This window comes from Phascolarctos cinereus, unplaced genomic scaffold, assembly GCF_003287225.1.
Source record: "Phascolarctos cinereus isolate Bilbo 61053 unplaced genomic scaffold, phaCin_HiC Scaffold_3;HRSCAF=262, whole genome shotgun sequence".
Classification (NCBI taxonomy): domain Eukaryota; kingdom Metazoa; phylum Chordata; class Mammalia; order Diprotodontia; family Phascolarctidae; genus Phascolarctos; species Phascolarctos cinereus.
The window spans coordinates 84,064,786-84,092,162 of record NW_027555736.1 but is presented as its reverse complement, the minus strand read 5'-3'; positions in this window follow the sequence as shown (position 1 = coordinate 84,092,162).

Sequence of the window (27,377 nt, the reverse complement as noted above, 5' to 3'; positions counted from 1 at the left end):
AATATTATCTATGTTTATTGTGTTTTTATTTATTTTGTTAAATGTTTCCCAATTACATTTTAATCTGGTTTAGGCCACTCTCAGGAGTGTTGCTGGCCTCATAAAGCCAGCAGGAGGCATGTTTAAAACCTTTGCTTTACAAACCTGCCAAATAAGTCTTTTCCTAAAGCACAGGTTCCTTCTTCTCTCCCCTCTCTCCCTGGGTCATAAAAACTCCAGTAAGATCACATTTCAACTCCTCAGTCTGGCATTTAATGCTCTTCACAATCTGGATCCAGCCTATGTTATTAAACTACTCCTGTGTGTGTTCTAGGCACTAGGGGAGATCCAAAGTTTAGATAAGGCACTTTCTTTACCCTCAAAGAGCTTACAGTCTAACCACAGATAAAGACACATAGACTACTGTAATATTCAGCATTATCTGATAATTACATTAGCCAAATGAAGAACAATGTGCTATGTGAAGTCCAAGAGGAAATATTGTTACCACCACAGAGTTTTATTCTCTAAGTATATTTAAAATATCTGTGTAATTCAATTATTTTTTTCAGGTTTCATGGAGACACAGCCACACAGGAAAGGAAGCAAAATTACTTGCTCACTTATGGTGAGTGGTGTTGGGTAGATTCATGGATGTTTCAGATATATTCTCCTGAGAGATGTGTGACTGCTGATCAGTCGAAACATAAGAAAACTTTGGATATTATATAAGTACCTTCACTTTGGCACGTTGAAAACAGTAGACATGAATTGCTGGCCACTAACAAGGAGGATTAATGATACAGGGAAGAAAAAAAATAAACTCTAACAAATTCAGTCTGCCACAGAGTAATGGGTTAGACTAAATCTTAAAGACTGCTACTGTGTTTCGTTTCTCATCATCTTTTCCTTACATCTTCCCCAGTTGACTTTGTTTCTTCCTATGCCCTGAGCTTTTTCCATTCTACTTTGAGAAAAATGAAGTGGCTACTGGGATATATTCAAAGAACCCAGTAAACAAAGCAGGATAATTGAATATGGATTAGTTGCAGCAGTTTTTCAAAGGTCTGAGCCTTCGCTTATGAAATTCATGTGAAGAAATATAAATCTAAGAAAAAACAATCTGAAACAGTGACAGTCAGAATCCAAGGAGATCTTACCCCTCATTGTTTAAGTAGTTTTTTTCCCTGGGGGCTATTAAGTCCCAATTCATTTAGGCAAGAGTTATGCTTATACACAGCTTTGGAAGCTAAATGCTTCTTTTTCACTAACTGGGAGAAGAGAAAATTTTTCAGATGTTCCTTCCTTCCTCCTTTTATTTCTTCCTTCCTTCCTTGTCTTCCTAATTACCTAGGTTGGAAATTCAGTGACCACTTAACATTCTGCTCCTAATACTAATAGACATAGTAACTTTAACCTGCTCCATTTTTCCCAACTGGGCATGTTAGCCCCTCCTTAGGCAGGCTGTAGGCCCTCCACTCCTAGAGGCTTATTGTATTAGTACCAGACAGTGTGGACTCCTACTTTAGTCCTATTGCAGCTCAAAACTCCTGAACTCAAGCAATCTACCAGCTTCAACCTTCTCAGCATCAAGGACTACAGACATCCTTAGATTTATGTCTTAACAATTAATGACTGCCCAACTAATTGGAATGACTGTTATCCATCCATTTCAGCTTTTCTGATTGCTGAAAAAATCTTATTCATTATTTTTTCAAAACCAAATATTTCCATGTATTTCCAGCACTCTGAATCTTTTAATAATTCAATCTGTTCCATTGTTTAGATAAGACATAGTCTTTGTCATTAATTCATTTGTAAAATGTGGGGACTGGACCTTTAAGATCCCTTCCAGTTATAAATCTATGACCCTACTAAACTTCTTGACATCAAGGACTGTTACTTGATAGATGATCAATAAATGCTTATTGAATTGACTTCCTCACTCACACATAGTAGCCAGTTCATATCCCTGCCAACGGAAGAATGGCCAGCCTATTTTTATAAAAACTTCAAATTCTACGATCTGCATGCTGGAAGACCAGTTTTATGTTACAACTTTCTATTGGAATTATGAAAATAGAGACCAGCCACAATTTATTTTTATTAAAATGGCAGAGTTAGTAGCACTGGCTCTTTGATCTTTTTCTCCAAGTTACCTGCTTTAGAAACTGGCTATAGAAAGTGAACTAAGGGGTGTAGAGTAGAGATAACCTGTTTGGCATAATATAATGCAAAAACTTGCATTCAAATCAGCTGTGCCACTTTATAACTGTGTGACCTAGGACAAATCACTTCTATTAATCTGAGACTAATTTTCTTTATTTGTAAAATGAGGCTAATGATACCTACCCTGCCTTCTGTGTAGGATTGTTGTCAGAATAAAAAGAGGTAATGGATATCAAAGCTCTATGTAAGATGAAAAGCTATACAAATGCCAGGGGATACTGCTATTGTTCATTTTTACTGTTTTCATGATCAATTTCAGCTGCTCTTGTGAAATCACCCCTGTGGTGATCCACAAAAATTGTTAAAATGACTGGAATGGAGAGGCTATGCCACTTCTCCTTTTTATATCTATAGATATAAGGTACAGCTGGTTTTTAAATTTATAATAATGGCACATTAATTTTCTCATTAAATCTCTTGTCCCGCATGGACAAGAGCATTATAATGCAATGACTAATTTGAGAGGATGATTTTTTCACATTAGTAACTAATCCTCTTCCATTAATTCACATGTAATGGATCTGAATGAGGAAAAGGGAGCATCTGGATGGAGCTTACTGGGTTAATTTGCCCTTTAACAACAGTAACTTAAATTTATAGGAGCACTTTAAAGTTGGCAAAATTCTTTCCTCACAGCAGACCTGCGTTGTAGGTAATATGAACATTCGTATTTGCCTAAAAGACCAGTTCGTCAGAACTTGGGTTCAAATCACAAGGTTCTGGCAGTGAATAACATCAGAGACCTAAGGTTGTGGAGTGATGAGGTTTATTGAAAGGATATACATGAGCAGGGGTCACTCAGTAATCTCTTGCTGTAGTGGATGTATGTAGCTACAAGTAAAACCCTGAACTAGTGGCCCAAACAACCATGGGTCGCCCTAGAACCCAGACTAGGTGCCTAATGGAGCCTATTAATAATGCAACTAGGAATTTGCAGCAGTAGTCAGTACCACAACCCTGCACACTAATGAATTTAATCCCTTTGGGGAAGACAGAGTTTTATACCCTAAAGGAAGGCTGGATGGAAATATACTGGCAGTGCCTTAATGATGCCTCTAAGAACAGTCTTAAGTAAGGCACCAAAAAAAGTCTAGCACAAACTTATGAACAAAGGGGTGTCACTTAGCTTATTGTTGAGGTAGAGGATCAGGACCCAGGAGAAACTAATTCCTTGTAAACAAACTTAAGCAGAGAATCTGAATTCATAGCATAAGTATGTGACTCTTTTACAGAGAGTTAATGGAGTTAGCTTAATAAATAACATAATTGCAGGACTCAATATTATTATCATTCCCATTTTACATATTAAGAAGCTAAGGCTGAGAAATGTTCAATCCCTTGCCTGTGGTCACATAGTTATTAAGTTATTGGGTCACAGAATTTAAATCTAGAAGAATCCTTAGAGAAAATGTAATTTTGACCCTTCATTTTATAAGCAAAGGCCAGAGAGGAAAAGTGAATTGTCCAGGGCCCCAGGATTTAAACCCCAATCCTCTGACTCAAATGCCCAATTTCATTTTGCCACACCTTACTGCCTCTTTAAAAGTAGACAGTTTTGGGGGGTTAATATTTAAGATTTTAAAAATGAAAATCTCAAAGGTGAGGCTGTTTTCATGGTAAAATTATGTTGAATAGCACCAGCACCTCCTGGCTGGCAGCCAATAGCACAGATCTGGTGGTTTTCCACACTTTCCCTTTTCCAAGAGAGTGGAAGGATGAAAAACTGACTTAATTAACTAAACCCTAGGCAGCTAATTAGCATTCTGAATAAGTATAACTGGAAAATCACATTCTTTCCAAAGTCTCCTCAGCAAAATGATCTTGGTAGTGTGGGAGTGGGGTGTAAATAATTCATTGACCTTTGCCCTTTTAGAGGGTGAAAGGTCAACTAGATAGTCTTTAATTTGAACTGTTCACATTTCATGGCTCAGCTTAAACGAATTAGAAAATACCTTAGCTATCACCTTCTCCAACTCCTTGATTTTTCAGAGAAGGAAACGGAGAGTCTGAAGAATGCAAATGATTTATCCAAAGTCACAAAGCTTTTTAGTATCAAACTTAGACAAGAGTCTAATGAGGCACAGAGAATGAATACTATTTATAAGGAGCAACAAAAAGAACTAGCTTGACTGCATTGAAAGTGTGAAAAAAGAGTGATAATAGGATAAGCCTGGAAAGGTAGGTTGGAGTCAGGTGGTTAAACTACACAAAATTATCTTACAACGTGTAAAACAGGTGCGCATCTCTTCACGTCACAGAAGGCTGGACATGGCCCCTGCCTCATTTGTGGCTTAGGCTCCTTATCTACTCTGGCATTTTGAGTTGTTTTTCAGTCACTTCACATTTAACTATAGCTATGAAAATAAACACTAAAATTATTTCTTAAATCCCTTATTTTTATTATCTTGCCACTTGTCTCAAAGTATAAATTAACCTGTAACAAAGGTCACTTCCATTTTTTTTTTGTGGACAGATTTAGTTTTTATACTGATGACTTCCCAGTCATTTCCAAACCATGCCACCTATACTCTGGTCATCCTCCATATCCTCCCTATCCCCTTTCTGCAGAACCTAGGCTCTGCCCCTGACACTGCATGTTCTAATATGTGACCTTTTACCTCATTTCCCCTAGAACCAAGCCTCCACATCACTTCCTGGCCATTTCCAAACTACTCTCCACCACATCTTTTAGCTCCCATTATGTGTTGTCTTCCTCTATTAGAGAATAAGTTCCTTGCAAGCAATTCTTTTTTGCTTATTTGTATTTGTATCCTTGGCACTTAGTACAGTTCCTGACATGTAGTTAGCACTTAATAAGTGCTTTATCTTTCATTCATTCATTCATTCATATAGATTGGCCTTTTCTGCAAAGCTCACTCCTTTCAAAGGCAGCGGGGCTTCTTCCAGCTGTTTTGTATTTAAGTTTAAAATAAATTTAAAAACTTGTAAAAAATTAAAAATATTTTTAAAAATTTTGATTCTTCATCAATTGTGATCCACAATTAACAATGATATAGCAACACCAAAAGAATATTAGTGTCAAAAAGGTGGATTTTAGCAAAAAACGATATGATTCCCAAACATAATTTGTAATGTAATGTAATTCTCTCTCCTTTTCAAGCCATAGTCCTTATCCAAGATTAATTTACTGATGATCAGTGCACGTCCTAGTATGGATAGTGAACACCACCTTTGTGGTTTGGTCTTCGAGAGATCCTTGGAAAGGTCTGTGGGTTTCCCCACCAACCTCTTCCACCCACTTATTCATGCCTAAAATTCTATCATTAGAGCTTAATTCTCCTTTTGAGTTAAAGGGTCATACCTTGGGATCCTCAGACTCCTAGAGTTTATAGATAGATTTCAGGGGGGTATGTGATAATGGACTGGAAGAAATTATATCTTTATTTTCTCTAACCTCTAACTGAAATTTAGCATTTCCTTAAGAAAAATTCTAAGAAAGGATCCATAGGTTTTACCAAACTGCCAAAAAGGTTCCAGAACAAAAAGAAAATGTTAAAACCCCATGATTTAAATAAAAACTTTGAACTCTGTTCAAATGTAATGCTCTTGAGCAGTATAATAATTCAATCTCATATTAGTTACTTAAAAATGAGTATGAATGAATTTCATATTTGTTCTTGAGTAGGATATGATACAGGGAAAGACTATGTCAAGGTCCTGGACACTACCCCAAACAGAAAAGGGAACAGAAGATGAAGTCTGTGGGTATTCAAGAAGAACTTTCCATGCTTAATAATTCTGATGGCCACCCTTATCTCCATACTTGGCAGCACAATGGTTCTATAAATCATGGTAATCAGAACTTTTGGGCAAAATGATCAGCCCTGTGGATCTATAGGACTTGGCTATCTATAGACATCTGGAAGTCTGTACTTTTCCTGGCACACTAGCATGTACATACTGTTTAGTTTTACTGAAGGTTGGGGTCAGTAGTTTAGTAAGAGGAGTCAGATTTGTAGTTAAAAGATCTTATCTAGAACTCTGACTCTGCAATCATACTAGCCATGTGATCCTGCATGAGGCAGACCACCTCTTTTAGCCTCAGTTTCTTCATTTGGAAAATGAAGATGATGATGATACTTGCTACACACCTCCCAGGATGGTTATGAAGATCCAAGGAGATATGGTATATGAAAGCATGGTGCAGGATACTACAGGAGAGCAGGTGGTTATTATTTACATTTCTCATGAATTCAACTGTTCTAATTCCTTTTTTTTTTTGGTTCCTTACCCCTTTCCTTGCCAAACTTTAGCCTCTTCTTTAGAATATTTAGATTAATTATTCCTAAAAAAACACTGTCTACCCCTATACCATAGGAAGGGACCACCTTCTACTAATGCAGAACAAACTATTTGGCCAAGCTGATTAAAAGGTAAAGGAAGGAAAATTTTTATTTCATGGCAGGTGGTTGAGGATGGGTAATCCTTAAAATTAGAAAAAAAAATGTGTAAAATGGCTGTGCCCAAGATATTTAAATTCCCAATTACAATGAGAATATACCATCTCAGGGTGGCTCCAGTTATCAGTAAACTCACAGACTCAGAGAGATTAAGAACTAGAAGAGAAGTTAAAGATCATTAATTTGTTGGGTAAGTCAACTGACCTCTTGAGACCTTCATTTTTATCTCTAGAATGAGGGCCTTGGAGAAGATTATTTCTAAAGCCTTCCAGTATTATGTTGTATATACTAGTTTGCATAGTGTAATATTTAGATTCACATGACGAGTTCCAAATCTGGCTCTCCCACTGACTGTCTATGTGACTGTGGGCAAGTCATTCATCCTCTGAGGGCCTCAGTTTCCTCCTCGGTAAAATGAGGGGATTATACTAGATGTCTCTAAAATCTCTTCCTAGGTCTACAATAATATAATCCAAGTCTAAGCCTCTTATTGCATGTATAGATGAGAAAACTGAGGGCCAAGGAAGGAAATTAACCTGCTCATGTTCTCACACACTCTTGTTAGTGAAATTCTGGTCTCCTGACTACAAGGTCTTTGTTCACCTGGCTCCCTCTTGATAAGCATTTGATAATTGATACTATTTGATAATCTTAAAACGTAAAATCCATTTTTGTTTTCTGATATCTTAGCAATTACACTGAGGGAAATAAAGATGTTGGTTGTAATTTCATTCTTTTACTACAAGAGCAGAAAATTATCTTTTTAAATTTTATTTTATTTTTTTCTCAATTATATGTACACAAAATTTTTTAGCTTAAAAAAATTTAGTTCCAATTTCTTCCCCTCCATGCCTATCTTCCCCTCTCTTTGAGAAGGCAATTTGATACAGGTGATACATGTGCAGTCATCCAAAACGTAACCACATTAGCCATGTTGCAAAAAAAACACAGACCCAAAATAATAATAATAAAGTTTAAAAAGTGTGTTTCAATCTGCATTTATTTTCCATCAGTTATTTCTCTGGAGGTAGATAGCATTTTTCACTGTAAGTCCTTCAGAATTGTGTTGGGTCATTGTATTGCTGAGAAAAGCTAAGTTATTCACAGTCGATCATCATACAGTATTGATGTTGCAGTGTACAATGTTCTCTTAGTTCTGCTCACTTAACTTTGCATCAGTTCATGTATGTCTTTCCAGGTTTTTCTGAAACCATCCCCCTCATTTCTTAGAGTACAATAGTATTCCATACAAATCATATTCAACAATTTGTTCAGACATTCTCCACTTAATGGGCATCTCCTGAATTTCCAATTCTTTGCCACCACAAAAAGAGCTGCAATAAATATTTTTGTCTTTTTCCTTTTAAAAATATCTCTTCAGGATATAGACCTAGTAGTCGTGTTGCTGGGTCAAAAGATATGCACAGTTTTATATAGTTGCAAATTGCTATCCAGAATGGTTGGATCAGTTCACAACTCCACCAAAGGAGCATTAGTGTTCCAATTTTCCCACATCTTCTCCACTATTTGTCATTTTCCATTTCTGACATTGGCCCATCTGATAGGTGTGAAGTGATACCTTAGAGTTGTTTTAATTTGTATTTCTCTAATCAATACTTATTTAGAGCACTTTTCTGTGATTGTTGATAGCTTTTATTTCTTCTTCTGAAAACTGCCTGTTCATATCCTTTGACCATTTATCAATTGGAGAATGGCTCATATTCTTACAAATTGGACTCAATTCCCTATATATATTTGAAAAATGAGGTCTTCATCAGAGAAACTTGCTATAAATCAATATTTCCCCTCAATTTCCTGCTTTCCTTCTAATCTTTGCTGCATTGGTTTTGTTTGTGCAACACTTTTTTTAATTTAATATAATCAAAATTACCCATTTTATATTATATAATGCTCTCTATCTCTTTTTTGGTCATAAATCCTTTTCTCATCCATACTCCTGACAGGTAAACTATTCCATGCTATTCCAAGCATAATTTGCTCATGATGTCACCCTTTATGTACTCATTTTGACCTCATTGGAGGTAAAAAAAAAATGGTATGATATGCCAGTCTATATCTAATTTTTGTCAGACTGCTTTCCAGTTTTTCCAGAAATTCTTGCCAAATAGTGATTTCTTGCCCCCAGATCTTGGGTCTTTGGGTTTGTCAAACACTACATTACTATGGTCATTTACTACTGTGTATTGCATGACTAACCTATTCTGCTGATCCACCACTTAATTCCTTAGCCAGTACCACCTTATTTTGACAATTACCACTTTGTAATACAGTTTGAGATCTGATACTGCTTAAGCCACCTTCCTTCACATTTTTCCCATTGATTTCCTTGATATTCTTAACCTTTACCTCTAGATTTTTGTTATTTTGTTATTATTTTGTTATTGTTTTTGTTATTGTTTTGCTAGCCCTATAAATATTTTTGGTAATTTGATTGGCATGACACTGAATAAGTAAATTATTTTAGGTAGAATTCTCATGTTAATATAATGGCTCAGTCTACTCATGAGCAATTAATTATTTTCCCAGTTGTTTGGATCTAACTTTATTTGTGTGAAAAGTGTTTTGTAATTGTGTTCATATATTTCCTGGATTTGTCTTAGCAGGTAGACTCCCAAATATTTTATATTGTCTGCTGTTACTTTATTCATTTATTCATTCATTCTTTCATCCATTTATTTTTAGTTTTTAACATTTGCTTTTATAAGATTTTGAATTCCAAATCCCACCCCCCCTTTTATCCCTCTTTCTCCTTAAGATGGCATGCAATCTGATATAGGCTATACATGTACAATTATATTAAACGTATTTCCACATTAGTCATGTTGTGAAAAAAGAATCAGAACAAAAAGGGAAAACCACTAGAAAGAAAGAGCAAAAAAAAAATAGTATGCTTTGATCTGCATTCAGACTCCATCGTTCTTTCTCTGGATTTGAATAGCATTTTCCATCATGAGTCTTTTGGAATTATCTTAGATAATTGTATTGCTGAGAAGAGCTAAGTTATTCACAGTTGATTATCATACAGTGTTGCAGTTACTGTGTACAATGTTCTCTTGGTTCTGCTCACTTCACTCATCATCTGCTCATGTAAGTCTTTCCAGGTTTTTCTGAAATCCACATGCTCATCATTTATTATATAACAATAATATTCCATTACATTCATGTACCACAACTTGTTCAGTCATTCCCCAATTTATGGGCATCCCCTCAATTTCCAATCCCTTGCCACCACAAAAACAGCTGACATAAATATTTTTGTACATAGGGTTCCTTTTCCTTTTTTATGATCTCTTTGGGATACTGACCTAGAAGTGGTATTGCTGGATCAAAGGGTATGCACAGTTTTATAGCTGTTTGGGTAGAGTTCCAAATTGCTCCCCAGAATGGTTGGATCAGTTCACAACTCCACCAACAAGGCATTAGTGTTTCAATTTTCCCACATCTCCAGCATTTCTCATTTTCCTTTTTTGTGGTGTTAGCCATTCCAATAGGTGTGATGTGGTACCTCAGAGTTAATTTTAATTTATATTTCTCTAGTCAATAGTGATTTAGATAATTTTTTCATGTAACTATAGATATCTTTAATTTCTTCATCTGAAAACCTGCAGTTACTTTAAATGGAATTTCTCCTTCCGTCTTCCTGCTAGATTTGTTGGTAATATATAGAAATTCTAATGATTTGTGGGTTTATTTTTTACCCTACAAATTTGCTGAAGTTGTTAATTGTTTCACCTACTTTTTTACTTGTTTCTCTAGAATTCTCTCAGTATACCACCATATCATCTGCAAAGAGTAATGGTTTTGTTTCTTCATTTCCTGTTCAAATTCCTTCAGTTTCTTTTTTTCTTATAGCTATAGCTAGCATTTCTAGAACATTTGAGTATTAGTGGTGATAATGGTCATCCTTGCTTTACCTCTGATCTTATTGGGAAAGCTTCTAGCTTACTCCCATTATAGATAATACTTTCTGATGGTTTTAGATAGATATTACTTATCATTTTAAGGAAAGTCTTGTTTATTCCCATGTTTTCTAGTGTTTTTAATAGGAATGAGTGGGGTCAGAAGATTTTTGAACAAGTTCAATACTATAATTTACTCAGCTACCCTTCAACCAATGAGTATTTCCTAGTTTCTAGGTTTTTTTTTTTCCATACCACAAAAAAGCTGAGATAAATGTCTTTGTAAATTGTGATGGAGTAGTGTTGTGCTACGAGAAGGAAAACCATGATTTCAAAAAGACATGGGCTTAGGGGAACTAAAGTAGAGTGAAAAGAGAAGAATTAGAACAATTATTTATACTTGCAACATTAATGTGATAAAAATGAACAACTTTAAGACTTTCATAAATGGATGAAGAATGAAATGAGTAGAATTAGAGTAATTTAGACAATGAAACTAACATTGTTAGAACAACTTTGAAAACTATAAGATCCATGTCTAATACATTATTAAAGATTCTAGGAGACTGATTATAAAACATGTAGGTGATAGATTTAGTATGCAGAATGAGACAAATACTTTTTTTAAATATAGCTAATGATTTTTTGTTTGATTATGCATATTATAAAGAATTAGGTTTTTTTCCCCCCATTGGGTGAGGTGGGAGGGAGAAAAACAGGTTTTGAGTATATTTTAAAAATAGAGAGGTGTTTATGTGGGGATGTTACAGATGTGGAATGTTAAATGCACTTTCAGATGAGGTCATTATTATTAGTTTTATGTAATTGTTTTATTTTGTTACACAGGATCTCTGAGAGAGAGAGAGAGTAATCTGTAATATTTATAGTGTAAAAATAAAATAACAATAAAACTTAAAGTAGTAGCAAACATTTATATAGCATTCACTATGTATTAGGCACTATGCTAGGCACTTTACAGTTATTATTTCATTTAATCTTCACAACAACCCTGGAAATAGGTGCTATTACTATTTTACAGATAAGGAAACTGAGGCAAAGGTTAAATGACTAAAAGATAGTGGCATAATTTGGGGGATGGGGAAGAGGGAAGGGGAAAGTTGGAATCCTGAACAATAATAGAAGATTGGCAGAAAAATATATACAGAAATTAGGGAGCTATAGATGGAAAGGAAAACTAATGATGATAATAATTGCTTGCATTTATATAGCCCTTTATGGTTACAAAACCTATTGTCTTCATTTTGTATATGAAATAAATGAACTCAGAGGTTAGCAACATTTGACTGTACCAGGTTCTCTCCAATACCATTTTGTTACATACATTTTTTTCTGAAGTTATTGCTATCATATTCCCCTAGGGTGGAGCAGAGTGGTCCTGATGTTCCATTCTATCTCCTCTTTAAAAGTTTTAAGTGACAGGATATCTCAAGTTTTATATGATCAAGTTACGTCAATTTATTAAGTTCCTACTTTGTGACAGGCACTATGTTAACCATGAGGGCAAAAAATTGCTTCTGCCCTAAAGGAGTTCACAATCTAATGGAGGACACAACATAGCAACAACTATATAAACAAAATTTGTACAAAACCAATTGAAAAACATCTCTGAGAAAAGGCCCTAGCATTAAGGGAGACTGGAAAAAGCTTCCTACAGAAGGTGGGATTTTGGCTGAGACCTAAAAGATTGGTGTCTTGTTTGAGCCAAATTTCAAAGATTCAATCCAGCAGCTCCTCCAAATAGAGCCAAGGTCAGATGAGAAGCAGCTACCAAGAAACTGTGGCTCCTTCCATGAACTCCTTATCTATTAGTATTCTTATCCTATTCACATCTTCCTAGAAAGTCTTGTTCTCTCTTTTGCCTTCTTTATTTCCTGCCTTTATTTATCTGTGAACATGCTCTAGCCCTACCCTCACCCCTCTCCTCAGTTAAAATTCAAGTTCTTTGAGAGCAGAAACTAATCCTTGTCTTTATATCCCAAAGCTTATCACAGTGCCTGGAGCATAATAATTTCTTAATAACTTTATTTCATTGAGAAGCTGCCTAATTTGGAAGAACATTTGAACAATTCTTGCATTGTCATCTGCTTTCCTAATGAATGGCCATTGGAGTTATTTTTTTTTCCTACCTAGATGGCTGAGGCTGGTCATTTCCAACCATCTGAGGCTTGGGCAATGGTTTGGATGTGTGGGGTGGGTGTCAGTCAACAAGAATTAGGCTTTGTTACATGCAGGGAACCATGCTAAGCTAAGAAACAAAGGCAAAAGAAACAAACAAAAACCAGTGAATATAAGATGAGTGGAAAAATTGCACCAAGGTTCAGAAAAGAAGGCTACTGATTCCTAAACCCATTTGTATGTGAGCTTAGCATGGTGCCTGGCACATGGTAAGTGCTATATAAATGCTTATTGTATTCCTCTCACCCCTTTGACTTTCTGCTCTTTGTTTAAACTAGGATTGCCCTAGAAGACATAACCATTTTTGGATCATAGGACACGTAGTTCATTTCCCAACTAGTTGCACTACTTTGGGACTTCTCTGACTTTTTTGCCCTGCCCCTGGTCTCCCATCATTGGAAAACTCATCATCCTGCAAGATTGAAGTAATCTTAGTACTTATACTTCATTACTACCTATGGCCCCACTGGAGGGTGGAGCCAGGATTTCCAAAGCCTCCATTTTAGGAGAGAGCTCAGGACAGACATCTCATTGCCCACTGCACTACTCTGGGACTTCTCTGACTTCATCCTACTCTCAAGTCAGAAAACCTCTCCCCATTTCCAGTTTTCTTCCCTTTCCTCTCCCTCCGTAGTAGCACTTAATAAATGCTTAATGACTATCGAAAAAGACTTTGGAGATCATCTCTACTCTGACTCCTTCATGTTATATATATAAGGAAATCAGAGCCCAGAAAAAATAAGGTCAATTGCCCAAGGTCATATAGTTAAGCAGAAAAATATTTGCTTTTGCACCCAAGACTTAAGCCAATAAATTTACTGCTTTTTCCATGATACCATGGGCATTTGCCCACTGTTGACACCAGATGGGAACACAAATCCCACAACTTTTAAGCTAAGGAGAATAGATGGGCAAAACCAAATATTTCACTCAGTTCCATCAGATCTTGCCATTTATGGAGACATCATCTTGATGAATCTCCACATGATAGCAACATCTGCACAATGTTAATCCAATACATTTGGTCAAAGGAGTAGAAGGATCAGCTTCTTGGTGTCATTGGGGTCAAATCATCTGGTTGACTTTCTGAGTGGGTTCTGGTGTGGTACAATATTGGCAACTATCATCTGAATTCTTTCCCTTCTGTTTTTTTCCCCTGTAAGCTTGTAAAACATTTGTCTTTCTAGAAAATGCAGTTCATTGTTGTTGTGTGTTGTTTGTCATTCATTCTCAAAGAGGACCAATGACATCAGGAAGGTGATGTCTTGACTTGCAAATGAATTGGATTTAAGTGAGGGAGGGCTATGCAAAGTTACCAACCTCACTTTCTCCCCTGGAACCACCTGGGTCCAGTGGCCAGATATAGATCAGGAGGACTGGAGATGGCCCCTCAGAAAATGAAATTCAGTGTTCAGGCCAAAGAGTTAAATGTCATTTGTTTCAGACTTCCTGGTTTTCACAGAATTATTATTAACAGGCCTCCAAAATAGGCAATCCATTAGACAGGAGAGATTTCTGATTCAGCATCCACAAGTCCAATGCCAGTTGTAAAACTGACTTGTATTTTGAAGTCCTTATGCTCACCCTCACCCCCACAATCTATTCACCTGTTCTATCTTAGTGGCATGCCTTTAGTCCTAGGTATGCATATGGCTCATTGTCTTCACACATTTTATATATAGCATGAGAAATATGCGGGAGACTTTGGCACAATGGGAGTTGATCATATGGAATAAAAATCAGTAATTGTTCCAAACCAGTGCACAGGCAGAGGTAGCGCCTTCCTCCCACGCATATCCACCCACACAAACTCCCGAGTCAAAGAGCTCCAGTGGGCTGAGGCTGTTGCTGGACTGCGTTCATTGAGTTTCCTTTTGCTTAATGGGGAAGCCCTCAAAGATTGTCCGTGTGGGGCAGTTGGACTGCTTTTTTTGAGCCCCATGCTCTCCTTTCTCTCCCTTACCTCTGCTGCCCAAAGAGGCCCAGGACTTAAACAGAATGTTAGGCCTAGAAGGCTGCCTGGAGAATGACCTAGTCTGATCCCTCACTGTTCAGATAAGGAATCTGGTCCAAAAAAGTGAATTATTTTTTCCTAGAGTCCTGTAGCTGGCTAGTGGCAGAGGTAGAAAATGATTACTGATTTCCCTCTCCAGTTGGTGTTTTCTTTACCTCATCATACTATCAGACCTCAGAGGTCTATTTCTAGCACATTAGGTTTTTACCCACAGTCACTGAGAAACTGGGGAAACTTCCATCATCATTTTGGGCAAAATGTTCCAAAGGGGGTCAAGTTAAATCAAACCAACATGAGGTCAAGCGTGAGGCTGGTACTTACCACTTCCCATACTAATTTTGGTGTTGTGTTAAAGACCTCATGGGGATAGTCTGACAAATGAATTCCTTTTCTTACTGCTGGCAGAACGCCTTGGGATATATTCTTGAAAGAACACACCTCTATATACCCCAAATTCCCTCCCACAACGGATTATAGTCTGGTAGAAAGTGGACTGGAATCCACAAAGTCCTGAGTTCAAACCCACTCCCCTCTGCACTAACTCTTTGTGACCTTGGACATATTACTTAAACTACCTCAGCCTCAGTTTCCTTATCAATGATATGGGTATAAATAAATACCTACTGTAAAGGATCGTTGCAAAGATCAAATGAGATGATATATGTAAAAAAACACTCTGTAAAACTTAAAAGCTAAATATAGATGTCAGCTATTTGGAATTGGCTTCTTTCTTAGGCATTCATTCATTGTAAAGGCAATCCTAAAATGTCCAGCCCACAGTCTTACCAAGAAGCCTACTAGCTTCATTCTTATCCCTCCCTATGTCTCTAATCATTTCTGCCTACCCACAGGACCCTTCCAAATCCTCCTAGCAGATAGAACACCAATCCTGTACTTTTGCTCCCTGAACTAATATCCTCAGCTACAATTATTGTATGAATAATTCTATAGTTGTTACACTAGCATACCTGAAACCCTGTAACTAAGTGCTGGAGAGGGACCAAAACAAGAGAATTAATTTTCTAAAGAGGACCGCTTAAAATTATAGGTATTCCAAATCCTTCTTACTCAGCTAAGGGTCACTAGCCCTGATTAGAAACCATAATAGGGTGATGAAAAACAGGATGGTGAGCATCCAGTAGAAATTATCATTGTTGTTGTTCACTTGTTTCAGTCATGTCCAACTCTTCATGACTACATTTGGGGTTTTCTTGGCAGACACTGAAGTGGTTTGCCATTTCCTTCTCTAGCTCATTTTATAAATGAGGAAACTGAGACAAACAGGATTAAATGACTTGCCCAGCTAGCAAGTGTCTGAAATCAGATTTGACCTCATGAAGATGAGTTTTTGTGATTTCTAGCCCAGTGCTGTATCTACTGCATGCCCTCCTCCAGGAGAAATAGCTTGTAATATAGTCATTAATACTTTCCATAGCCTTAACTGAATGATAAAAGATTTGATGTTAATAATAAGTAGCACTTATATGATACTTTAAGGCTCACAAATTAGTTTACATACATTCTCATTTGATCCTCACAGGAACTCTGTGAGGTAGGTGTTATTATTATCCGTATTTTACAGATGAAGACACAGACTGAGAGAGGGTCACATAGCTAGTAAGTACCTGAGGAAGGATTCTAACAGATCTTCCTATCTACTGCACTGCCTGGTTTATGAAGACACAGAAATGAGTCAAATACACATATTGCACAGAAACAGGTTTGTTTTTCTAGCTTACTGCTACATCTGGGCTATACCTGAAGAGCCCTGGTTACCGAATGTCTGCTGAACAGCCTCAGTTCCCTTGACAGGAAAAGTGAAAACACCGAGGATGTGATTACTCATGAACCTCTTCAATAGATGTCTCACTTGATACACTTAGGAAGATCAATGACACCCTTTAGTCTGCATAGAAGCTTTACAATTTGCAAAGAATAAAACTGTTGCAGTTACCATTGACCAGCTTTAATGGATTGTAGAGAAGCTACACTTGCTAACTGGTACAGTAAATCTTGGCTGAAGGCTGGCTCCAAAAGCACTTGTGAATGAGGTAGAGAGCCATAAGAGTAGCTCTCAGATGGGGAGTCCAATCACTGATGATAATCACATGACCTTATGGGAGAGTTTATGTGGTGGCACCCAAGCAAAGAGCCATTTGCTGTAGTTAGCTGTTTCCATCATTAGGCAAAATGCCAGGAGTTTGAGAGGTGGATAAAGAAGGAAGATCAGTGAAAGGAATGCCTACCTAGGAAAGTGTTAAGTGAGAATAAGCAAAATTACCCAAGATACTACTTCTCCATTTCACTATAGCATCTCAAAAATAAGAGCTAAGCCTTCTTGCCCATCTATATATTTCATGCATTGACAATAGACTATAGAACTGAAAAGAAAATAGTTGTATGCCTGATTTTCTGAAAATATGCAGAAGCCTACTGATTATGATTCCCTGAACCTACTTAAGGGCATCCAAGAAGTAGACGGGTCAGTATTAGTCAGTTTGGAGGTTGAAACATGACCTAGATGTGGCAAAAAAAAAAAAAAGGATGATGGAGAACTGTTGCTTGGATTGAATTCTTTGGAGTTTATGAGTTTAATGTGGAATAGGAGAAGTGAGTCAATGGTTTTATATGAGGAGTACATTGTACAGCATGGATAGAATGTGGGATCTGGGAAAGTGATTGAAGAAAAAGAGAGAGAGAAATAGAAAAAGAGAGAGAGAAAGAAAGAGAAAGAGAGAGAGAGAGAGAGAGAGAGAGAGAGAGAGAGAGAGAGAGAGAGTGAGAGAGAGAGAGCAAGCATGCTCTAACTCTTCTACATTTGTAAGGGACTTTTAGTAATGAGTTACCAGAGCAAGCAGAGCTACAGAATATCAGCCAAGCATTGGGCTCAGCTTTGGGAGAACTAAATGTATGGGTAATATGATGACCTGTATTCTAGTGTCCCTCTGTTCCCCTACCCCAATTATGCTAACAGAGAAAAACAATGTTTAGAGCATGTTAATCACATTTAGTTTCATACCATTCATTGGGATGAAATATTTCTGCACTATTCTTAGGTGATTTGAGGAAGTGAAATTAGAATTTTTCTTTTAATGGAATTTACAAGGAGGCAAAATTAGCCTTGCTGCAAGGGGAAATTTCCAGACAAATCTTAACTATTGAAAATTCAGTACTTATTCTTTGCTTAGATTTGGGGATTACTTCTAGGTAGGCAGATAACAAGCATTTATTAAGTGTTAGGCTCTGTGCTAAACTCAAGGGATACAAATAGAAACAAAAGGAGAAACAGCCCTGCCCTCAAGGAACTCACATTCTAATTGTTGTTGTTGAGTCTTTTTGGTTGTGTCCAACTTTTGTGACCCCATTTGGGGTTTTCTTGGCAAAGATACTAAAGTGGTTTGCCCTTTCCTTCTCTGGCACATTTTGCACATGAGGAACTGAAGCAAACAGGGCTAAGTAACTTGTCCAGGGTTACACAGATAGTAAGTGTCTGAGGCTGGATTTGAACTCCTGACTCCAGGGCTAACATGCTATCTACTGTGCCATCTCACTGACCTACATTCTAAAGGGGAAGACAATGCACAAAAGGGATCTGAAAAGTGGGTAGTGACTTATCAAAAAGTGGATGTGCCTTCTCTCTTACTACAGTATGTTTGCTTAAGAAAAGTTTTGGAGCATTGTCTAATCCCTCAGATTCACCATATTGTATAGACCCAGAAGGCAACAAAATGGCTATTTATTCTAGACTCTCTGTTTCAGATGAAGAAACTAAGACCCAGAGATGTTAAGTGACTCATCCAAGGTCATAGATAGTAATGACTGCGGCAAGTTTTAAATGGAAATCTTCCAATTTCAAAGCCACTGAGCTTCTTAATCAAGTGCTACCTGTTTTGACAAGCCTTCCCAGATCTTCAAACAGATGTGATTTCTCTGTCTTCCTAAATATTTTGTTTCTACCTCTCCTATGGTGTTATGCATAGTCTGTCTTGTGTTTTTCTTTTCTTTTACAGATTTTCTGTTTAACATTGCCTAGGATTCCCTCTATATCCCTAATCCTTCTCTTCCCAGAGAGCCATCTCTTCTAACATAATTTTTAAAGAGAATTAAAAATGAGTAATAATCAATAAATACTTTGACAAAAACTGTTACATACAATGTTGAATTCTCCTGAACCAAGACCCCACATCCCTCATCTACTTCTTCAAAGGAGCATGGTTAAATCAAGTCAACAAACATTTATTAAGCACTTCATTTGTGTCAGGCACTGTGCTAAATGTTTGTGATATGAAGAAAATTTAAAAAAAGCCTCTGCTCTCATGGAGTTCACAGTCTAATGGGGGAGATAAAACGTTAACAACTATCTGGAAGCAAAATCTATGCAAGACAAATTAGCAATTATTTCAGAGATAAGGCAGTAGAATTAAAGCAAGCCAGTAAAGACTTCTTGCTAAAGTTGGGCCTCTTCATATTTCTGTGAGGCAGAGATAGTTCTTTCTAGGTCTACAACATCTATTTTCAACTTTTTGGTTGTTCTGTTTACATTGTTATAGTCCTTGTGTATATTGTTTTCCTGGCCTCAGTTTATATCAGTTTATGTAAATTTTTCTGTGGTCCTTGTATTAATATTTGTAGTTTGTTACAGCACTATAATATTCCATTAGATTTATGCACTAACATTTGTTTAGCTATTCCCCCAACAGATCGACATCTACTTTGTTTACAATTCTCTACATTGAAAAGGGCTGCTAAAATATTTTGTTGGGTTTTTTAATGAAGAATTTTTTCCTGTCAAATCTTTTGACTAATAGGAAATGTCTTTTGTATGTGGAACATGGTGTAAGATGTTGGTGTAAGCTAATTTCTATCCTGCTGCTTCCCAGTCTTCCGAGAAGTTCTTATCAAAAAGGTAATGTTTTCTTAGGTGATTTATGTTTTAGTTTCATTGAACACTGGGTTATGAGCTCATTATTTATCAAGTCTAGGAAGGGATGACATAAATGAAGGAATCACTCATTCAGCAAATATTTACTCATTACCTTCTAGGCACAAGGTCTTGTGCTAATAAGCACAATAGGGAATATACACATGTATAAGACAGTGTCTGCTTTTGAAAAGCATGTAGTCTGAAAAGAAAGATTACAAAAACATCAAATACACAAATACAATATTGGGACTTTATGCATGTATTCCATTGCATTTTACATCATAGTTATTGTCTGTACTTTATCTTCTCTGATACGTTGCTTCTGTTTTTTTCTATTTTTAACTAGTACCTAATTGTTTTAATGATTTTTTACTTTGTAATATATTTTGGAGCTTGAAAGTGATAGTCTCCCTTCATTCCTTTTTTTTTCATTATTTCCTTTGATATTCTATCTTCCAAATTATTTTTATTGTCATTGAGTTTTGTAAAATATTTTGTTGGTAGTTTGGTATAACATTAGACAGGTAAATTAGCTTTGGTAGCATTACCCTTTTTCATTATATTGGACAGACCAAACATGAGCATTGAATATTCCTCCAGCTACTTAAATTGTTATTTATGGGGCATTTTGTAATTTAATCTATACAAATGCTTTGGTAGATTGATCCACAAATAGTTTATGCATTTTGTAGTTACTTGAAATGAGATTACCAAATTTTGTTATTATTATATAGAAATGCTACGGATTTTTTTGTTTCGTTTTGTAGCCTGTAACTTTGCTGAAACCATTGTCTCAGTTTCTTTGCTTATTCCATAGGATTTTTAAAATAAGCTACTATGTAATCAGTACTTAGGGACAGTTTTATGATATCTTTGATTATCTTCACACTCAATTCCTTTCTCTTATCTTTTTGCTTTTGTAGCCTTTCTAGAACTAGCTAAAATAATGAGAAAATTAGGCATCCTTGCTTTACACCTATATTTATTGGAAAGCTTCTAGTGTATCCTCATTGCAAATGAAGCTCACTTGTGGTTTTAGGTAGATACTTTTGATCTATCATCACCATCGTTATTGTTATAATTATTGTTGTCATTGTTTTCCTAATGCTAAACCCTTGTTACATTCCCAATATAAATTCAATTGGGTAATAATGAATGATTTCTTAGATTGCCTTGCATTTTTCACTTTAATTCAATGTACATGTCTTCAACACCTAATATGTACAGACTATGGTGCTACACACTGTAGGGTATACAAAGATAAATAAGCACCACAAGGTGATTATTTCTGAAACATAGCAAGGAAGATGAAACACAGACACAAGTAATTATAAAATAGAATGGAAGAAAGGGATAAAAGGCTCAATTTGTATTGGTGTTATTGATGTTTTTGTCCTCTCTTCTTTGAGATTAAATGCTCTTTGAGGGCAATGTGTCTTTTAAATGTTTGTATTCCCCACCATGCTTAGCATAGGACCTGGTGCCTAGCAGGTGCTCAATAAATGTTTGTAAAAAGAATGATTCTTTCATTCATGTCACCTCTTCCTAGATTCCATTATTCATTTCCAGTAAAAAAAAATACAATACATTTTGGTAGCCTTATAAATTAGGATAATTTCTTCCTTATTAACATGCCTTCTTTTCCCCCCACTTCGTTTTGGCTGAACATTTTAATGAGAGTACCCCAGCACTGCTCTCCAGTTGAAATGATGACAGTTTGACATGGAGGCTCTTCATGCTGTAAAAAATAAATCCCCAACTGAAAATACATTCTGGGGTCAGGAAATGTTAAGTTTAGCAGTGAATACTAAGTTGCCAAGTTTTAATAAGGCACATCCTGGAGTCCAGAGCTTGGAACAGAAATGGCAACAATGAAATAGTAATGTTAACCTAGTGGTCAAATAGGATCCTCATTCCTTTGCACTCATTTATAATTGGCATCTAATATAATGCAGTCTGCTCATCATGGAGCCTACTATGTTAGTGTTAGCCTTTCTCTCCAAATTGACAGAATGGAGTCCGTATAAGTGACTGGTGTCTGGGAAAGGCCTGATGTGTCTACTAGAGGAAGGACTGACCTAAAGGCTAAAAGTGTGGTACCAGGTTTTTACTGTTTATTACTAATGGGGAATAGGCTTTGACCCACAGAATTGACAAAGCTTTATGGTATTAAATAATAACTGGGTTTTAAGGTGCTATAATTTTGTGAACAAAAAGGGGCCACATAGGAGTGAAGGCTGCTTTATATTTGCATTTTGTTTAATGGGTTGCCATGACCAAAGAATTCATCACCTTGTATCAGAATACCGATAATGAGCCTCTGCATACTTAGCTAGGCTGGTCTTTATTTCATGTTGTCTGAAGCTAGGGCTGTTCTCAAAGCCTTTCATTAAATTGTGAGCTCCTTAAAGCAGGAAATGTTTTTGCCTTTCTTTGTGTCCTCGATGCTTAGCATAGTTCCTAGTACATAGTAGATGCTTAATACATGCACCCTGACCTGACTTTCCAGCAAGGTGGCATAACCTTTGACAATCAAGGGTCACTTCAATTTCATAATGAGGCATCAATATAAGACTTTTGTGACTCCACTTGACAAAGGGATTTACTGAAAGATTATTTTCTATTTCAAGCCTTGCAGTGAATCATTTAACACACAATTCAGTTTTTTAAAAATGGATTTATATACAACTCCTCAGAAACACATCTGTCATATAATTCAAGACACACATATCAGGGCAAAACACTGTTCAGTGCTTGAATGTGATAGATGATTCAATCTTTAAAGCAGGGATTTTTCCAGTCAGTGGGTAATAAGATGGCAATTTCTAGGTTCTATCAGTTTCACAAAATACTGAGTAAAGCATACCACATGTCAAAAGAGAATTAGCTCTAGTTCCTAGAGGTTATGAGAACAAAGAAAGGACCAGAAATAAAGTCACAGGCAGTGATTCTGTATTTGTCCCAAAATTGTGCAACTCTCTGGGTCCTGTGATTTCTTTGAATCTTTGGGGTTGCAGGGCACTGTACTAAGCTCTAGGAGTACAAAGAAAGGCAAAAACCAGTCCCTGCTGTCAAGGAACTCACTGTCTAAGGGGCTGACAACGTGAAAACAATATGTACAAATGAGATAGATACAGGATAAGTTGGAGATAGTCAACAAAGGAAGGGCACTAACATTAAGAAAGTACTAAGAAAGGCTTCCTGTAGAAGGTGGGCTTTTATCTGTGATCTGAACAAAGTCAGGGAAGCCAGGAAATGGAGAACACTCCAAGTAATGGGTAAGCACTCCGAGCCACTGAAAAATGAATATGCAGTCAGGAGATGGAGTGCCATGTGCCCACTTCTCTGGATATTGTGTTAAAGAGTAAACATAGCATCTTTTGATAATACTCTCCAGTAAGAGTCGACTTAGACTGGAGCCAGGTTTGGGATTCATTGGTAATTTCTATTCTTCCTCAGAAACTGATCAGCTCTATCTAGTTCCCTACAGTTCTTCTCTGTTGACCAAAAACAAAAACATAGATCCCTCTCGCATAGAGTCCATACTCTGCTAGGACTCACAGGTAGGGACTAGCTTTATGGATCCAGACCTGAGTGGGTAGGTTTCAAGGAAGACATATCGACTCACATAATCAAATAAGAGAAGGTAGAATCCCATCATTACCAGTGAGAAATTTCCCCAGGTCATATGTTCCTGTGTGAGTTCTAAATGGTGAGCACAGAAATTATATTAAACAATAATTTTCCTCATTAAAGCATCAGGAATGGGACTTTAGTGTCAAAGCACGCTTGCCTTTTCTTATAGATCTTATCACTCACTACTCTTATTGAGAAAGAGGCTGTCAGCTGAGGAAAATCAATCTTACCTTCATGTCAATAGCTGTCATTTCCCCTTGTCCAGTGATTACACATTTATACTTTTCCCTGTCTGGATACTTTGGGGAGTTATTAGCTAGGTGAACTTTGGCAAGTAATATAACTTTTCTCACCCCAATTTCCTTACCTCCAAGCTGAGGACATTGGACTAGATCAACCAGAACCATATTCCTTTCATTTTTGAGCATTATGACAGTCCTGTCCCTTATATGTTCTTGTATGTGGGCATGATTTTTTTACTTTACAACCATCTGTGCTGGTGTGTATGAGGGAGAAGATAATAGGAGAGGGGACAGATGTCAGCCATACATGGTTGATAGATGTAGAGCATAAGGAACTTCAATTGAATCCCCTCTCCTGAGAAGTAAATAACAACAAGAGACCATTCAAGCCAGCAGATAGCACATCTGGTTTAAAGGAAGCAATGACTTGGATTATATCTTTCTTTCTACCCTCCCTCCATATAGCATAATCCTTTGCCATCATCAGGAACTTTCCTGTGATCTTGGGGAGAAAAAAAGCATTATCACAACTCCTCCTTCCCTTGTGTATGACAATCAAGCCTCCAGGTGTGTTTCTTCCCTGAATGTGACAAACGTATTTCAGTGCTGAAAGAAAGTATTTTTTTTCCATATAGAAATTGTTGAATTACTCACATTATGCCTTACTCTTCACAACAAACTCCAAGTGTGTTAATACACCTGTCTTCCTTCGATACCCATGTAATAATGAGATACCTGAACTTAGAAAAAAGGTCATAGGAAAGAGAAAACATCCTCTGGCCAGTGACCTTGTGTGCATTATGGTTTTTTTTCCTGTCTCATAAACAACTCTACCATTGACTAAAGTCAATTGCTTGGCTGACCATACAAAAGCATTGAAAACTCACTTCTCCCCTGGTTGGAAATATTTTCATTGACCAGGCTTTGCATAGCTCTGTTGTACATTTGTCTTGGTCTGCTTGATATAAAAAATATATGAATACATGTCTTAAGCAGTCGACTGTATTACTAATTATTATTTGCCTTCCATAAGGGCAAGGGCTATGTCATTTATTTATTTTTATCTATCTTTACGAGTAACTTTTCCAAACACAGTGAACTTATTTATCAAGTTGTGTGATTTTTCTAGCTTCTCTCAACAAAAAAATATAGCATCAAATAATAATGAGACCAAGAAAGATTACATTATGACCCTTCTGGGTTTAGGTTCAGTATCTATCACTATATACTATGCTGTAGGAATATCGCTGACATTTATGTCAAAGGTTGATTGGAAAGAAAGAAAACTTGAGGCAAGGAGAACAAGTAGGAAACTGTTGCCATAGTTTAGATAAGAGATACCTAGAGTCATTAGGGTGGTTGACTATGTGAAGAGAGAGATGGGAATGACAGGTGTGAGAGACGTTTTGGAGGCAGAAGCAATAATAGTCACTGAGTGATTGGACACCAGTGCTGCTGATGTTAAGTGTAAAGGTCATAAGACTATAGATTCAGAGCTGGAAGAGACCAAAGCATCAAGTCAAGAAGCATTTATTAAGCACTTACTGTATGCTGAGTAATAAGCTCTGAGAATAGAAATATAAGCAGAAAGAGAGGTCCTGCCTTCCAGCAGCTTATATTCTAATGGAGAAAGATAACACATAAAAGGAAGCTAGCAGGGGTTAGGGGTACTCTATTGGAGTGTGGCAGAAAAAGTCCAGAGAACCAAATGTCCAGCCTGGACTGCACTGAAGACATGGATGACCTAAGCATCTTCCTTAAAAATGAAGATTCCAGGAAGAAACAGCCAATCAGAGGAAGAGGCCTGAGGGTGGAAACTACTTCTAATGTGGGAATTCTAGGAGTAATGAACTTTGAAGGTGCAGAAATTTTTGTGACATCATAAAGAAAGCCTTGAGGATCAGGAGCATAGCCTGGAGAGAAATGTAGAGGTCATCCAGTCCAATTTCCTTATTTTATAAATGAGAAAACTGAGGCCCAGAAAGTTTAAATGACTCCCACAAGAGCACAAAGGTAGTAAATGACAGAATCATGGTTCAAACCCACGTCTCCTGACTCTAAATGTAGTGACCTTTCTATTGTCTGTGTCATGTTGCTCTGAAGAAAATAAGGGGAAAAAAAGTGTAGCTACCAACCTTGCAACAAACCTGTGGAGTAATGGCTTATTTGTTTGTCTTTAAATAAAAAGCTGGTGCCAACTTGTTTTCTTATCACTAATTTTTATAGGAATTTCAATTCATAAATTCAATTCATAAAAATCTCTGGTTAATTGGGAATTTAAGTCAATTAGATTTCAAATAATTAAGGCTAAAATTTATAAATTCACTTTCAAAGTCTAAAAATTCTCTGGACATAGCAATATGTAGAAATGTTGATCAAATGCCTGATAAATGCCTTTCGTGAGTAGGTAATACAGTGTTTATTACCAGGTCCACTGGTGCTTTCTGCCTGCCATCACTTCTTGGGAAATAGAATGGTGGAGTAGGACCATTGCTAGATTTACTCAAGAAACCTGGGTTCTAATCCTACCTCCTACACTTGGTAGTTGTGTGATAGCGGGTAAATTTCTTCTCCTCTGTGAGCCTCAGTTAGTAGAATGAGGAAGTTGGTCTGAATGACCTCCAAGGTCCTATCAAGCTCTAAATCTATTCTATGTAACCACTTCTAAGTCTGTTTCCTCAACTCAAAAAATGAAGATTTTTATCTACCACAAACAGTCTTGTGAAAAGGTAATATATAGATAAATGGTACACTGGAAAGAACAATGGCTATGGAGTTAGAGGACCTGAGTTCAAATCTTGTCTTTGGCGTTCACTGCCTGTGGGACTGTGGACAAGTCACTGAGTGCTGTGCAGATGTCATTGGTCATGTTTGAGAATAAAGGATGAACCGCACCAAGAAAAACTACACGAAGTGCTGGAAAGAGTATTGGGCTTAGAGTCAGGAAGACCTGAGACTGAATCCTGTCTCAGAAGCTTAATAGCTGCATGATTCTGGGCAAGTCAGTTAACTTCTTTCGTCCTCATTCTTCTTATCTCTATAATGAAGATAACAATAGCACCTTTTGTTTTATTTGGTAACATGTCAAGCACTTTGCAAACCTTAAAGCAATATATAAATGCTAGTTATCATTATTACCATTATCATTACATTAGATCAAAAATCCACTTGTCTTCAAAGGAGCTTTTCCAAAATGATAAATTTATAACCAGGTTTTGGTAGTTTGGATTCTAACGGTGCTGTGGAAATGGTAATTTGCTAAAAGTCTCCTATGGATGTGAAAATATTGAAATACTAACACACACTCATACACACACACACATACACACACACACACACACACACACACACACTATCACCACCATGTAGTAATGGTATTTGAGGTAATGGGACCTCAAACAAAACCTCAAATTACACCCTGCTTTGATGCTTCTCTTTCTCCAAAGTAAATTCTCCTCCCTCAGAGTTCCCTGTTCAAACCATAATGAGGGTTACAAGAGTAAGAATGTTATTGGTGGAATTCAGAGGAATAGAAGTTTGTTATACTTGGAGTCAGAATGACCTGAGTTCAAATCCTGCCTCAGCTATTTACTAGCTGTGTGACTCTGCCCAAGTCATTTAAACTTTAACAGCCTCAGTTTCCTCATCTTTAAATGAAGAGAACTAATAGGACCTACCCCACAGTATTATTGCGAGAATGAAATGAAAAAAAAATATAAGTGTTTTGCAAACCTTAAAATACTTTATAAATGCTAGTTATTATTATTATTATTAATGGCCCATAGTTTCAGTTTTTTCAACTGTAAAATTAGGATG